Here is a 17,720-nt window from a genome sequence, read left to right on the forward strand (position 1 = left end):
AGTAAGAAATTAAGTTTTTTTTTTCCTTTAATACTGAAAATGGAGTGTAAGTTAGAAAATTAGGTATAAAGAAAAAAAATAATATAAAAGTGAAGTAAAAAAGAAATTAATGTAGGGTAAGGATAGAATAGGAAAGAGAAAGAAAAAAATTGATTAAAAAGCAAAAGGGGGTGTAAGTGGAAAAAATGGTAGTGGAAAATCAGCTCCCTATTTTTTTTAATAGGTAATATACAATTTTATTTTGTCTATTTTTGTATATGACTTATAGGCAGTCTTCTAATTTATGTTCCTAACTTAAAGGTATAGTCTTCTAATTTATGTTCTAACTTATAAGTAACATGATTTATCATCACTAAGTTTTTTTCGTTGGTCATAATTACACTATTTACTTGTATGTTAGGTAAATTAATGTGGGTACTTGTTTGATTGATTGGTATAATATGTGGGTCTTTACTTTTTATTGATTAAATTGTATTTTATCCATAATTAGGAATATTATCTAGGAAAGAATTGAAAATTTAAATTCTAGAATTCAATTACAAGGAAATAATCCATTAAATTTAAATTTTCATTGTGTTTTCCTTATTTACCTTAAAGGGTAAAATCAACACAACAAAAAAAGTGATAAATGTCAAAGGACCTACATATAAACACATGGACTAAACCCAATGACAGCTAATCATTTTGGACCTAAATCTAAAAAGCCCTTGAATATAATTCGTTTCCTTATATATACTTAATTTTTTATTCTTTTTGGGGGAGAAGAAAATGCAGACAATAAAGGTCTAGATGGTAGGAGCGTAATCCCAAAGTTCGGATTAAATAGGCCTGGCAGGTAGCATATTTGTGCCAGTTTTATTGAGTGTGGCATTTATAAGTGTGTTTGAGTTTATTATTTGCCTTGTTTAAGATATTATCTGGCTTAAGGACTTTATTGGTGATTTGCTTTGGATTATTTGAAGGCCGGAGGCCGTTTATGTGAATTGCATGTTGATACATTGTGCATGCTGCCAGTTGTGGATATTAAATGTGTTTTATGTAGGTTGAAAATTTTGGGATTGTTCAAATTACAAGGGAGACTCTGCCAAAATTTTGGTAGAAAGTCTTGGTCTTTAGTAAGTGGGCCCGGCATCGAGGTGATGTCGGAATTTCCACAGGATTCGTCTCGAGTTTCGGGGAATTCGGGGTGGGTCCTGTCACTTCTAGGCAACTTAAGAAGCATGAGTTGAATACCTTACGCATGATTTCGAGCTTACTGCGGTAGTGTTCAAGTTAAAGATTTGGCGACATTATCTTTATTGAGAAACGTGCCAAATTTTTACGGATCATAATAAAAGGCTAAAGTATTTGTTCACCTAGAAGAAATTAAATTTGAGACAAAGGAGATGGTTAGAATTGATAAAGGACTATGATTGTACCATTGAACATCATACTGGGAGAGCTAATGTTGTGGCTGATGCTCTTAGCAGGAAGTTGTCTGGGTCCTTGGCTCATCTTCGAGGGAAGTATCTTCCATTGTTGGTTGAATTGAGAAAGTCGAGAGTTGGGTTAAGTATGGATGATCAAGGAGCTTTGTTTGCAACTCTCCACGTAAGACTGCTGTTAGTTGAACGAATTATCGAAGCCCAAATGCAGGATCAATTAATTTTACACGTTAAGGTTGGAGGTTGAAAATGGTACAGGAATAGATTATTCTATGAGAAGGGATGGAGCTTTGATGGTAGGAACAAGATTGTATGTTCTCGGGGATGAAGCACTAAAGAGGGAAATTCTTGAGGAGGCCCACTGTTCGGCCTTCGCCATGCATCCTTGCAGCACAAAAATATACTGCACCCTAAGAAATCATTATTGGTGGCCTATAATCAAGCAAATTCCAAGTTATGCAAAGTTCTTGAAGGACCTTTGTACCAACAAGAGGAAATTCAAATATCATGAAACGGTTGCACTAACGGAAGAGGTTTATGCTGTTTTGCAAAGGAAGCTCCCTCCCAAGTTAAAAGATCCATGAAGTTTTACAATTCCTTGTGTTATTGGTGATAAAATGTTTGAACCCCGCCAAGCCCAAACACTATGTGCTCTCTCTGCAGAGACAGAAACGTTCTCTTTACTCTTACAATCCTCAAGTGAGAGATCTCAGACAGTTTGCTCATAAGCTCAATGATTGTGATACCTCTTAAGGTGCTTTCTTGGCTACTCTTGAAGAAATCTCACAACCATCCACTAGAGAAAATGCGTTTTTGATACTCAATAGCTTGAAGTCGTGGCAGAAAACCCAAATGTTCTTCAATTGGGTGAAAACCCATAATTTTTTAAGAAAAAGAAGATTAAAACAAAAACAAAAACTGCATCCCTATCCCTGCATCCCTACCCTTCCCCTCCCCCTCAATCTCCCCATCTGCCCTCATCCTCCTTCTCTCTCTCTCTCTCTCTCTCTCTGTCTGTTACCCCCAAGCCAAAGCTCAGCCCCCTCCCTGTCATCCACGACCCACTCTCTGCCCCTCTATCTTTCCCTTATCTTCCTTTTTGTCCCCTTATCTCTCTCTATGTGTTATCTGACAGGACCCGCCTCGGAATTCCCGAAAACCGAAGCGAATCCCATCCCGTTACCGACATCACCCCGATGTTGGGCCCACTTACTAAGGATCAAGACTTTCTACCAAAATTTTTGGCAGAGTCTCCCCTGTAAATTGAACATTTTCCCAAAAATTCAACCTGCTCAAAATTCACAGTTTAAGGTACCCAACCAGCAACATGCTTTAAAGCAAATAAACAGTTTACAACAAAGGCCTCTGGCCTCAAAGATCAAACCCTAGCAAGGGCAATAACAGAGCATATCTAAAGAATTCAAATACAACAAAAACAAAGTTCAAGGGAAAAAGAATGAAGGAGTCCTACGAAGGCTCAAGGCTTGTAAGCACACGATCCAGCTCAGCTGCGGAGCACAGTCAACTACTGGCTGGGGGCGCAAAACAGAAAAATGTGAGTGGACGAAAATAAAGTTTAGTTCAGTGTAAACTAAGATAATATAACCTCACTGTTTAATAAACCAATGCAAGAAATCCAAATGCATCCCAAACCATCATAATCAAATAAATATTTATATATGTCAAAACCAAACCAATACCGGATGCCAAGTTCGAAATCCAAACAGAACACTAAACAAACCGACCAATTAAATATTATAAGTCCCAAACCAAACTCTCAAAAGAGTATCCATTGGCACGACCGGTAAGGAAGTATCCTCACCGAAAAACAAGAATGAATGAATAGTTATATACATATGTAAATATATATATATATATATAATATAAGAGATATATATATACATATATAATAATAATATAAATATGACCAACACCTAGTTGTACCGGGGAAACAATCCAACTAGGGGATTGTTTGACTAGTCACCATGGCAGAGTCCCCATGAAGAGTCCTCAATTCACCATGTAACTAGGGAACGAGCCGTCCAACTGGGGACTAACTCTCAGCCAGCACGTACAGCCGATACCCTCAAAACTTGTACGTCTGTGACTAGTCCTACGAGCGCGGACTACCCAATCAAGGGTCTACAGCAACATCCCGTCAAGGATGCCCCGGGTTCCGACATTTCCAAGTATCTCAAGTTCCAAATCTGGGGAGGTACAAAGGGTAGTGCTTATAGCACTCCAAACTGACAATCTATACTCATCACTTTCCACAATCTCATCTCAATAACCCAAGTACCCCGCACATAGCCAAACATATATATAAATTCTCAAAATCCATATATACATACTCAAGATACTCAAATATGTCAAAACCTAAAATATATTACCAATACTTTATGAAAATCAAGAATTCAACTATTAAATATAACATGCATTTCAATAACTATTTAATTAATATGCATAAAGTTCTCATTATAAAACCATGCTTATAAGTTGAAAACAAAGTCCACTCACAAGTAGTCCCACACTGCCTGACCCTGAGAGGGTCCCGCCTGCTGCGTATGCGTGGTCGAAGTACCTATTTCAGAATACGAATACGAAATTAATACAAAGTGTTTCGAACGAGAACTTGAATTAAAATCTTAATTTCCCGGGTTTCTAGCGAGTGTACGAGGAAGGGAACAAACTGGAAGTTCCTAAGAGTTCCACAAGGTTTAAGACACATGTCCCTTAAGTTTGGTCTGAAAAGGACGGTTAGATCGCTCACGATCAAACGGTTATCAAAAAATCTTCAAACTTTAAATTATTGAATCGGAACATCCGGGGCTCCGATTCATGATCCGCGAATTTCTACACGTTCCTAGGAAAGTCTAGAGTAACATAAATTGGAATGGAGTCGATCCAACGGTCCGAACATGGCGAACCCGATAACTCCTAATATGTGAAAATCCGTTCGATAGTCAAACGATGTCTGAATTGAGATCCGCGAAATCCTACACATTCCTGACAACCAGGAGATCGCATTGGGACAAAAATGCAAGTTTGCTACAGTGCCCACGCGCTGGCAGCGCGTGAGTGTCCAAAGCGATAACCCTTCGTCGGAAAAACTCAACACCTCGGCTCAAGACTCCTACCCTAGGTACAACACCCTATTTGGAGTCACTTTTGTTATTGGGCCTACCCCAAAAAGTGAGCGGAAGTGGCCGGAATCGGAAATCCAAAACCGGCCGAACCCTAAGTTGAAATTCAATTGACCTAAGCTCAAAATTAACGAAATCCTACCCAACCATCAACTAGAGCATGAAAAATAGGTAGAAAACCATACCTTACTCGTCAAATTTGGTGGAGAAATGAGAGAGAACGAGAGGCCGAAAGTTTGTTGAAAAACTGTCAAAACAGCCTCATTTCGTGGCTGATTCTGGCGACCACGACGACGGATCGAGGCTGGGACCGGTCTGGAATTGAAGAGGGAAGTGGGGCGGTTCTAACGGGACCGGTGCCGCCCCAAGTGGCGGTGTGTGGTGGTGGTGGCGACGGTGAGAAGTTGCTGTCGTCGCAAGCCAAAAAAATAAAAAGGGAGGGGGTTTCTGGTTCGCGAGAGAGAGAGAGAGAGAAAGAGAGGAAAAAAAATCTGGTTTTTAAAAATCAACTTTGAAATATTTACGGTTTTGCCATTGTCGAAGTTTTGATCGTAACTTCTTCGTTACAACTCCGAATTGAGCCCACTACGTGTCTACGGACTCAACTCAGTAAGATCTACCCAAAAATACCAGCCACTGCCCCAAATCTGTTCGGGTAATAAAATGACCAAAATACGCCTACCCTAAGGGTAAATCCGTAAATTTCAAAATTAAATAACTTAAGGAATTTAATTTAGGAATTTAATTTAGAGTCGGGGTGTTACATTATCTTTTCCATTGGCGAAAGGTGCCTCTGGTTTTTTTTCCCCCCAACTACCCAAACCACCCTCACCCCCGAGCCTTACATGTGACCCAACAGAGGGATCGTTTGTGGAGAGAGAGAGAGAGAGAGAGAGAGAGAGAGAGAGAGAGAGATGTGGAGAGGTAGAGATGTAATTTTTGTTTTTTTTTTAATCTTATTTTTTCTAAAATATTAATTTTCTTTACAAATTTTTTTTATGGATTTAGAGTTTTAAAATTGAAACTGAAATTTTTAATTATTATTTTGTGAAAAATAAGGTAAAGCGAGACAAAATTGTGTGAAATATGGGGTAAAGTGAGACAAAATGAGATTCATGGGGTAAAGTGAGACTCAAATACACTTTCAGGAGGTATATAAAAAAACAAGCCTAAAAAAAAAACAAACCCACCTCATCCTCCCCCACTTTAATCCCAACCCCCATCTCATCGCTGTTCTGCAACAGCCTCTTAGTATCCCACCTTCCCCATCCTCTCTCTCTCTCTCTCTCTCTCTCTCTCTCTCTCTCTCCGAACAAACCTAGAGCCTTGCAACCCTAATAAACGTTTGAAGAGAGAAATAGAGGGAGAGAGGAGAATGGGACATGGAGGGAGGGGAAGAAAAGGTGGGCTGTGAGGTGGAAAAGATGTGGCGCTGGGGCAATGGTTATTGGGCTGGGAGGTGGGAGAGGGAAATAGGTTTTTATTTTATAGTTTTTAATTTATTTACTATTTTATTTAATTGGACTCTTTTACCCCTATATTTGACAGTAATATTGATAGAAAGGGATGCTCAGGATACTTGGCTCATGTGATTGATACATGGGATAATGGATTGCAATTGGAAGATATTTCAGTGGTACAAGAGTTTTTGGATGTATTCCCAGAATAGCTTCCTGGATTACCTCCTGAATGGGAGATGAATTCACTATTGAACTCATCCCAGGAACAAATTCTATTTCTTAGGCGCCGTATAGATTGGCACCAGCTGAATTGAGAGAGTTGAAAACTCAGTTGTAGGAGTTGGTAGACAAGGGTTTCATTCGACCTAGTTTTTCTCCTTGGGGTGCATCAGTTTTGTTCGTGAAGAAGAAGAATGGCACCATGAGGTTGTGCATTGATTACAGACAATTGAACAAGGTCACAGTGCGGAACCGATATCTGTTGCCACGCATTGACGACTTGTTCGATCAATTGAAGGGTGCTAAGGTATTTTCTAAGATTCTTTTGAGATTAGGCTATCATCAGTTACGAATCAGGGAAGATGATGTACCTAAGACTACTTTCCGGATGAGGTATGGCCATTATGAGTTTTTGATGATGCCTTTTGGGCTAACTAATGCACCAGCAGCGTTTACGGATCTCATGAACAGAGTGTTCAGACGTTCTCTGGACCGCTTTGTGATTATGTTCATAGACGATATCCTTATGTATTCCAAAAGTGAAAAGGCGCACATGAAGCACTTGGAAATTGTGCTGAGAACTTTAAGAATGAGACAATTGTGTGCAAAATTCAGCACATGTCAGTTTTCGTAAGACATAGTTTCTTGGGGAACGTGATCTCTGTTAAAGGTATCTATGTAGACCCCCAAAAGGTGGAAGCAGTGGTAAACTGGCCACGACCAACCAATGTCACTGAGGTACGAAGTTTTCTTGGGTTGGCAGGGTACTACAGTCGCTTGGAGAAGGGTTTCTCTACCATAGCTACACCCTTCAAGGAAAGAAGTTATGTTTGAATGGACAAATGAGTGTGAGGAAAGCTCTACTGAGTTAAAAACCAGGTTAACAACTGCTCTAGTATTGGCATTTCCTGACGATAGTGGAAACTTTGTTATCTACAGTGATGCATCACGACATGGTTTCTGTTATGTGTTGATGCAACATGGTAAGGTAATCGCTTTTGCTTCTAGGCAACTTAAGAAGCATGAGTTGAATACCCTACGCATGATTTCGAGCTTGCTGTGGTACTGTTCGAGTTAAAGATTTAGCGATATTATCTTTATTGGGAGACATGCCAAATTTTTACGGATCATAATAAAAGGCTAAAGTATTTGTTCACCTAGAAGGAATTAAATTTGAGACAAAGGAGATGGTTAGAATTGATAAAGGACTATGATTGTACCATTGAACATCATACTGGGAGAGCTAAGTTGTGGCTGATGCCATTAGCAGGAAGTCGTCTGGGTCCTTGGCTCATCTCCGAGGGAAGTATCTTCCATTGTTGGTTGAATTGAGAAATTTGAGAGTTGGGTTAAATATGGATGATCAAGGGGCTTTGCTTGCTACTCTCCACGTAAGACCGGTGTTAGTTGAACAAATTATCGAAGCCCAAATGCAGGATTCATTAATTTTACACATTAAGGTTAGAGGTTGAAAATGGTACAGGAATAGATTATTCTATGAGAAGGGATGGAGCTTTGATGGTAGGAACAAGATTGTATGTTCTCGGGAATGAAGCACTAAAGAGGGAAATTCTTGAGGAGGCCCACTGTTCGGCCTTCGCCATGCATCCTGGCAGCACAAAAATATACTGCACCCTAAGAAATCATTATTGGTGGCCTGTAATCAAGCAAATTCCAAGTTATGCAAAGTTCTTGAAGGACCTTTGTACCAACAAGAGGAAATTCAAATATCATGAAACGGTTGCACTAACGGAAGAGGTTTATGTTGTTTTGCAAAGGAAGCTCCCTCCCAAAGTTAAAAGATCCATGAAGTTTTACAATTCCTTGTGTTATTGGTGATAAAATGTTTGAACCCCGCCAAGCGCAAACACTATGTGCTCTCTCTGCAGAGATAGAAACGTTCTCTTTACTCTTACAATCCTCAAGTGAGAGATCTCAGACAGTTTGCTCATAAGCTCAATGATTGTGATACCTCTTAAGGTGCTTTCTTGGCTACTCTTGAAGAAATCTCACAACCATCCACTAGAGAAAATGCGCTTTTGATACTCAATAGCTTGAAGCTATGGCAGAAAACCCAAATGTTCTTCAATTGGGTGAAAACCCATAATTTTTTAAGAAAAAAGAGGATTAAAATAAAAACAAAAACTGCATCCCTATCCTTGCATCCCTATCCTCCCCCTCCCCCTCCATCTCCCCATCTGCCCGCATCCTCCTCTTTTTTTTTTTCTCTCTCTCTCTCTCTCTCTCTGTTACCCCCGAGCCAAACCTCAGCCCACTCCCTGTCATCCACGACCCACTCACTGCCCCTCTATCTTTCCCTCATCTTCTTTTTTTTCCCCTTATCTTTCTTTGTGTGTTATCTTTTCCATTTGCGAAAGGTGCCTCTGATTTTTTTCCCCCAACTACCCAAACCACCCCCACGCTTGAGCCTTACATGTGACCCAACAGAGGGACCGTTTGCAGGGAGAGAGAGAGAGAGAGAGAGAGAGAGAGAGAGAGAGAGAGAGAGAGAGAGAGAGAGAGATGTAATTTTTGTTTTTGTTTTAATCTTATTTTTTCTAAAATATTAATTTTCTTTACAATTTTTTTTTATGGATTTTAAGTTTTAAAATCTAAATTGAAATTTTTAATTATTATTTTTTGAAAAATGAGGTAAAGTGAGATAAAATTGTGTGAAATATGGGATAAAGTGAGACAAAATGAGATTCATGGGGTAAAGTGAGACTCAAATACACTTTTAGGAGGTATATAAAGAAATAAGCCTAAAAAAAAAAAAAACCAACCCACCTCATCCTCCCCCACTTTAATCCCAACCCCCATCTCATCGATGTTCTGCAACAGCCTCTTGGTATCCCACCCTCCCCATTCTCTCTCTCTCTCTCTCTCTGAACAAACCCAGAGCCTTGCAGCCCCTATAAACGTTTGAAGAGAGAAATAGAGGGAGAGATGAGGAGGGGACATGGACGGAGGGGAAGAAAAGGTGGGCTGTGAGGAGGAGAAGACGGGGAGCTGGGGCAATGGTTATCAGGCTGGGAGGTGGGACAAGGAAATAGGTTTTTATTTTATAGTTTTTAATTTATTTAATATTTTATTTAATTGGACTCTTTTACCCCTATTTGACAGTAATATTGATAGAATGTGACGGTAAGACCAGTGTGCCGATTAATAAAGAGTTGGTGAACCATTTAAACGAATAATTTAATTGAAGGACTAAAATGCAACTCGAGTGTAAATTTGAGGACCATTTAAGTAAATAACTCTACTATAGTAATATATAGCCTTGCTTGTGCCTAACATATCACATATCTAAGGGCTGCTATGTGTCTTTGATATTCTTCAACAAATGAGAAATCAAACAGAACAGTATTTAAATATTTGATATGCATCTCAAATTAAAAATGAAGCAATTAAGTCGAACATCTACATCGATCCATTGAGAAAAGGACGTAACGAAATAGAAAATTTAGGTCAATTAGTACTCTATAATCAAGTTGGAGCTTGCACTAGCTTTTATTAAATTATGAAAGGAAATACACGGAGAAGATTATAAGATAATTATCTCCAGTCATTTAAGAGGATAGAATTGCAAGTTGCAATTGCTTTAACAAAGTTGTTAATTAGCTGTCGTACAATTGAAACAAATAATAATAAGGATAGTGGTCGAAGACTAACAAAGTTGACTACGATTTGCGTTCACTTTGGTTATCGGACTTCACATGCATAGACGGAAGAGAATCTGGTTCAGTTGTGAAGAGCCTGATTTATCATTCCTCACATCAATTTAAGAATAAAAGTAATCTACTTGTGGGTAGACGCTTTAAGAATAAAATATTATATCACTAATCTGATAAATATTCTGCACCAGTCAAGACCACATGCAGTTGTCTTGTCTTGGTTACACAACCTACAATACCTTTTGTCCAGCTCCATGTCTTGGTTCCACGTGCAGTTGTCTTTATTATGTCATGTCTTCTTCTCAACACTTCCCCACAAAAACATCAGCTCACTGTGTTCATCATAAGGCAAGGTTTGAACACTGCAAAAACATCAGCTAACTGTTCAGCAGAGGGCAAGATTTGAACGCGGTGAGTGTCGAAGGCAATACGTTCCAGAACAAAGTGATATTTTCATATATACCTTTCGAAAACTAGTCCAAAAAAGAGCCAGACCCTTGCCTGCCTCTTCTTCTCCGTGTCTCAACCTTAGTTTTTTGGGGCTGCTTCTCAGCCTCCTGTTCAGATTTTGGCTAGGTCTCCCACCTTTGGATCCTTGTTGTATGTGTTGTTGAAGTTTTGGAGTTTGGTGGTAGATCTAGGTAGATCTCCTTTGGATCTATTTTATGTGGAGGTGTAGCTGCTGGATCTAGGTAGATCTTCCATCATATGGTATTGTGGGATCGTGAGTTCCATGATTGGTAGAAGGAAGTTTTTTTTTTTTATTAAGGTCATTTCTGGAATTGGTCTCTTCTTTGGTTTTCATTATATTTCCTTGAGAATACTAATGAGTTTTCAGTGTCTTTTATTTGATTGAATTAGGCACCATCTCTGGTTTTCCATTTCTGCCTTTTGGTTTAGTAATCTTTTTGATCTGATGGAACCAGACCTCATCTTTGGTTTTCAGATTCTTGCTCCTCCCTGCCTTTCAATCTTACAAGGTTGTTTGCTCTTCCAATCAAGGTAATAATCTCAATCTATCCTTGATCTTTATTTTTATTTTTTTTATATAGCAATTTATGATTTCAGATTATGGTTTCTTCTGTATATTTTTCATGGCATCTTGTAATTTTGGTCTATATTTGAGAAGAGGAATTGGGTCTGATTGCTTCATTTGGGTCTATCGTTGATTTTGAGTTATAGAAAAAAAAGAGATAAAAAACAGAGAACATAAAACTATTAGAAAAGTGTTGGTGGGACCATAAATGTATTATTAATTATAAAGATGAATTGGCACCTCAAAATGGTGCTTTTTTTAAAATCAACTTAGGAGACAAATTCATATCAATAGCTAGTGTGTGTTTTTTTAGTTGTGATTGTGTTGTCTGATATAATGATTATGTCATGTCTTCTCCTCAGCAAGTTGTTTTCCTTGTGTGCTCGAAGAAAATATGACTGAAGCAATAGTTTCCTTTGTGATTGAAAGACTTGGAGAATTCATCATCCAAGATGCAAAGTTCTTGTTTGGAGTCAGCGATAAAGTTGAGTTTGCACAAACTGAGCTGCAACTCATGCAGGGTTTTCTGAAAGATGCAGATCTAAGGCAACGAGATGATGAAACGGTACGTGTTTGGGTTGCACAAATAAGAAAGGCTGCTTATGATCTGGAGGATGTCATAGAAATATTTATCTTGAGAGTGGCTACAAAGAAGCGAGGCATGAAGCATGTTCTGAAAAGGTTTGGTTGTGTGTTAAAGGAAGGAGTTGATCTTCACAAGATTGGGTCACAAATTGAGAATGTTACCACCCAACTTTCTAATTTGAGGTCAAGCTTGCAAACTTATAACATTAAGGAAATAAGGAACTCTAGAGGTGCCACTTCTTTGTATGAGAGGCAGCAGCAAGTAAGGCGAACTTATTCTCATATTATTGAACGTGATGTTGTTGGGTTAGAGAATAGTGCGGAAGAATTGGTCAAGCATTTGGTGAAGAAAGAATTTAGCCACCGAATTGTTTCTATCTGGGGTATGGGTGGTCTGGGAAAGACCACCCTTGCAAAACAAATTTATCGTCATAATGAAGTTAGACGCCATTTTGGTTGCTTTGTTTGGATATGTATATCTCAACAATTCCAAGTGAGATCTGTTTGGGAAGAAATTTTAATTAAACTTATTTCTGCTACCACTGCGCAAAGAGAAGAATTTGCAAAACTGAGGGATGATGAAATAGCCAAGAAGATATATCTTCTACAACAAAAAAGTAGATGTTTGGTAGTCCTTGACGATATTTGGAGCATTGAGGCATGGGAGTCACTGAAAGCTGCGTTTCCATTGTATGATGCGGAAACAGAAAGTAGAATATTACTCACCACTCGCAACAAAGAGGTAGCTTTACATTCAAATGGATTCATCCACCAACCTCGCCCATTAAATGACGATGAAAGCTGGGAACTTTTTGAGAAGATAGCAATCTTTGGAAGAGAAGGAATAAGTATTCTCTTATCCCAATCTTTTGTCTCTACTTTAATTTCATATTTGTCAATTAAACACAATAGATAAGAACTTTTCATATTCCATTCGACACTACATTTGAGAAAGACAAAAAAAATTGCTTCTGTTTCCACCAACATATACTATTTTCCCACCCAGCTTATCTTCCTACCCACTATTTATAATAAAAATAGCTATTGTGCGGTGGAGGAAGAGGGAGGACGGAGGTGGGTGGGGTATGCGTGATGTGCAGGAAGGGTTTTGATTTTTTTTTAAAAAATAATATTTTTAGTTGATTTTAATGTTTAATGTTCTTTTTCTAAGTCTTTAAAATTTTGAAGATAAAATGAGCAGGGAAATAAGACGGGGGAAGATAGAAACACTAAAAAAAAAAAAAAACATATAATAATTTTTCGGACTTTGTGTTTTCCAAGCATTAAGAACATTTGTTTTTGGTGATCGATAAATGTTATATGATTATCTGCCAAATTACATAGCACATGGGATTCTTCATAAGAACTTTGCTGTAAGAACCTTATATTTTCTGTCTCATCTCCATATCGAATATTCTTAACTATAGCCATTTTCACTTTGGAAACAAACATTGACACAAATTAACGCCACCAAATTGAAATATAAACTCCCATATTTTAATTTTAATTTTGTCATTTGTTAAAACATGTTTATCGATAAATTATAGGTATTTAAGTATTGTTAATTATTTTTTATCGATAAAAGAGTACGGGTTTTGATTACCTTATCATTTAGAAAATGAAAAATGAATCTCGAACTTGTCCGCTGAACCCATCTTTTTTTATTTTGGGAAGTTAATGTTGTGCGAAAACACTCCAATACATTGTTGTTGATGGATTACCCAACTATCACACACAAGGCATGCAAAGATAAAGCACACACTCAAATCGAAAAGTAAACACACACACAAAGAACACAAGAATTTATAGAGGTTTGATGTTGTGGTTACAATGAATAACTCCCTTTGCTCTCTCACAAACCCCAGCTCTCTTTTCTCTCACCCTTGGCTCAAACTCAATTTGATGCCTTAGTTTTCTCACGTTATGAAAACCTAGCACTAAAGTGCCTATTTATAGTTCATAGGACTTAAGTACAAACCTAATAGTAATAGAAGACTTAACCTAGCTCAAATAGGCTAGCAAAATGCCAATCACGCATAGCAGGAAAAACACACAATGACCGGTCGCGCAATTCTTGAGACCGGTTGGTTTGCACAAAACCTCCAACTTCTCTCCAGCATCGCGACCTTTGCTCTCAGGATTATGCGACCGATTGTTTTTGAAAGAAGCGACCAGTCTCTTCTTGCTTCTCCTTCCTATTTTCGCATCTTTAAGTGAGGCAACTTCAACAGTTAAAACCCATCTCAAAGTAGTTTTTGTTTTCCAAGTTATTAAACTTGGTGCAATTGTCATTATATTAGTTTTGTCAATTATCTAGCATAAGTGTTTTATTTTCTTTTGTTGCTGATATATCTAGCATACGATGAGTAAAATCATAAACTGACAGTGTAAAATTGTTTGAAAAAAATGAACATTTTATTTTAGACAAGCGATTAGTGTAGTTCTTTAATTATTTACTTTTACAATGCAAAGTTAGCTAATATAACAATGAATTTGGTGTTGATTATGTTTCAGCCTTCGAAGTTTCCACAAAGATGAAAAAGTTAGGAAAGAAAATGCTTCAACATTGTGTCGGCTTGCCATTAGCCATCATTGTGCTCGCAGGACTACTCGCCAGAAAGGACACAATTAATGAGTGGGAGACAGTACTTAAGAATGTTTATGCATACATAAGAAGAGGCAAAGACCATGAACATGAAGTCACGGGTACATCGTGGGTGTTGTCGTTGAGTTATGATAACTTACCGTATTATTTAAAACCATGTTTTTTATATTTAGGTCATTTCCCTGAAGATTTTGAGATATCAGTAAAGAGGTTGACTCAGTTATGGATGGCAGAAGGTCTTATATCCTTGGTGCAACAAAGACAAGGTTCAATGGAAACAATGGAGGAGATAGCTTTTAGTTCCTTAAATGAATTAGTGGAAAGGTGTATGGTTCAAATTGGAGAACGGGGTTCAATTAGAAAGATTAAATCTTGTCGGCTTCATGATCTCATGCGAGACTTGTGCTTGTTGAAGGCAGAAGAGGAGAACTTTCTCCAAACTGTCAATTTGTCGCATAGGGAGACAATGTATGCTCTTCCTTCTCCCACGGCAATCGAGGCAACACTAAAAGGTAAGGTTCGAAGACTTGCCATCTATGTGGATGATAATGTTGATAAATTGGTTCCATCAAGTTATGAAAGAGATGACCGCCTTAGATCTCTGTTATACTTTGGCCCAAGATACTGGATGCCAAACAATAACAAGTTAGTGTCGCCAATATTCAAGGACTTCAAATTGCTTAGAGTTTTGAAGGTTGAAGGTATAAAGCTATTAGTAAAATTGCCTAATGAAATTGGGAATATGGTCCACTTGAGATTTTTAAGTCTAAGGCATAGTTTTATAAATTGGTTGCCATCGTCCTTAGGTAATTTGATATGTATGCAAACTCTGGATTTACGCATCAACGGAACGAATGTAGTTCCAGATGTATTTTGGATGATGGAACAACTGAGGCATTTGTATTTACCTTTTTATTACACCGCACGGGGTAAAAAACTTCGACTGTCCACTCTTCATGATTTGCAGACTCTACATCATGTTTCAAGCCTCTGTTGTGACTTGAACGATCTTACTCAGTTAACCAGTCTTAGAACACTGGCCATACAAGTGACAAGCCCTTTGAAAAATTTGGAGGAAACCTTAGAATCTACAAGCAGCACACTTGATCGCATTCAATCTCTGTATGTGCACAACTTACTTGGAATTCGTAGTGGTACGGAGGTTGCACAGATAGTGTTAAGTTGCCGTCATATATACAAGCTAGATTTGAATGGGCGAACAGTACAGTTACCTGACCTTCAACACTTTCCGAACCTCACTAAGTTAACACTGTGTCGCTGTGATCTCAAGGCCAACCAGATGGCTGTGCTAGAGAAGCAGCCAAATCTTAAAACTCTTTGCCTTATGGAGGAAACTTTTGAGGATGGATTAGACACACTGGTTTTCTCCAAAGGAAGCTTTCTTCAACTTGAATCTCTTTCCCTCATTTGCATGTACGAATTAAGGGACTTCACGGTGGAAAAAGGAGCCATGCCTAGCCTCCACCGATTGTGCATGCAACGTTGCATGGGATTGACGACACTTCCAGATGGGCTGAGACATATTACTACACTCTGGGAATTAAGCTTCACAGAGATGTCTAGGACATTTCATAGTAGGCTTCAGGTCGGAGGAGATGATTTCTATAAAATCCAACACGTGCCTTCGATTGTATTTGCCAACATGCAGGAGGACTAGGTACTTCTTAATTTCCGAGTGTGGTCAAGGTTAATTCATTTGTTGTGTAACGTGTTCTTCATTTTGCATCTTTGCGTCATTCTTCAATTTATTAATTTTCTTTTTTATTGTTATACTGCAGTTGGTGGTTGTCTGTTTTGCTTGGTCTTTGTTATATTGTGCTGCATATACTTACTGCCGAGAGTTTCCCTTATATTGGGAGGGACTGCATTCAAAAAACAACAGTACAAGCTGAGGTAACCATTTTCCTTTCTTATTTCATGTGCTTTATATATTGTTAGCCATTCCTTACAATTTTACTCTAATCCACATAAGGATAAAGCTGCTCACTGTGATAAAGATAGACAGATGTACAATAAGTTTCCTCTTATAACTACACTTGTACCAATATACTGAACGATTCACATCCACAATATCTTTTCTACATATATGATGGTCGAAGATGATCATATGGAAATTGAATCACTGGTATGAGATTCTTGGTATGTCATAATGTCACATAATTATCGGAAAGTATTCTATCATAACTTGAAACTAATGTATTTTTGTGTCCAAAGGATATTTGCAAATTTGTTCTCTTGTTAAAAGGTACTAATTCTATTTTTCTTAGGTGAGAAGTGAGGACATATGAATATATTTGTTGGGGAAGCTAACTAGATGTTGAGAAAAGCATGTTAGATGATCAGTTAAATGGAAGTTAGTATATACTTGTGCCCTCAATAGAGTGCAAATATATCTTTGTACTCTGTTTTGATTCTGTTCTTTTCATATGAATTTGCTGGGGCTGCTTTGAGGTACTATATGTTAGGCTATTATGCTTTTGCTGTCTCCTTCGAATTATAGGGTCTTCATTATTTACTAATCTTCAAATCCCTGTGTTTCGGTGGATCCCGAGCCAGACTTCACGGAAAGAGCGATACGGGGAAATGAGTGAAGCTGCCTCAAAGGAAGGAATGGATGACACCATTGGGCCAATGTCGATAGAGTGCGCCGATGATGACGTCATATACAAAAGCGTGGTAGAATGTTAGAACCCAAATATCCCAAGTTGAGAGCTCTCGAGAACCCTTTCCATACAAGTTAATTTTTAAGTGTAAGTTCTACACAAGGAAAAGATCTTACAGCAGTTACCACCTATGGCTTCATCAGAAATTTATCTCTAAGACTCTTGTTAATCATTTTGGTTAAATATTTCCAAGTCTAGTGTAATTCTATGTGTGTATGCCTAAAGTTTGTGTAATCCTATGGTTAACTGTTTTTGAAGCGCAAGGATATCCGTGTTCGACTGCTTGCAGTACATTTCATCCATGAAACCCTTGTGTACAATTGGTAATTGCTCAATGAAATTTTAGTGAAGAATATGTTTCTTGTGAAGAAACCTTTCATCCTTAGCCTAAAAGGATTTGGATTAAATTTAATTGGAATGGATTAGCCTAGTTGTAATCCAATCCAACATCAATTATAGCCCAAACGTGGCATTAATGGAGGATCATCTAATTCCTAATTCCCTTGCCACATTTGAGCTCGCAACCTGCAGCCTGTATTCAATTTTCCTGTTGTGGTTTTTTAGTTTTTTGTTAACATGGATTCGGTTTGGTCAGTTGATACATATATAATTAAATATACAGAAACGTTGATATAGATTCAAATTTTCATTGAGGAGTTGGATTTTTTTTTTTTTTTTTGATAAAAAGCGATAGTAATTTTATTGATAACACATAAAAAAGTACAGAGTAGTTGCAATGCCAAATATGAGTACAACATCTCCAGTGACCAAACAAAAAGATAAATTGGTTTGATATGGAGAGAATTACATATGCCAGAAAAACTTAAAAACTCCAATTTGGCAGACAAGAACTATCTGTACTTAGACCTACAATACAAATCCACCGCGCA

General features: G+C 38.0%; 1 long non-coding RNA gene and 1 pseudogene across 1 annotated transcript; one reads left to right on the forward strand and one right to left on the reverse strand.

The window, feature by feature from the left end:
• On the reverse strand, window positions 2,709-5,042 carry LOC109946504. Its single transcript, XR_002269637.1, has 3 exons — window positions 4,753-5,042; window positions 3,942-4,005; window positions 2,709-2,956 (listed from the first exon to the last, which is right to left on the reverse strand). It is a non-coding gene; the product is annotated as an uncharacterized LOC109946504 (long non-coding RNA).
• LOC18791734 lies at window positions 10,045-17,215 on the forward strand (annotated as a pseudogene).

Source organism: Prunus persica, chromosome G1 (assembly GCF_000346465.2).
Source record: "Prunus persica cultivar Lovell chromosome G1, Prunus_persica_NCBIv2, whole genome shotgun sequence".
Taxonomy (NCBI): Eukaryota; Viridiplantae; Streptophyta; class Magnoliopsida; order Rosales; family Rosaceae; genus Prunus; species Prunus persica.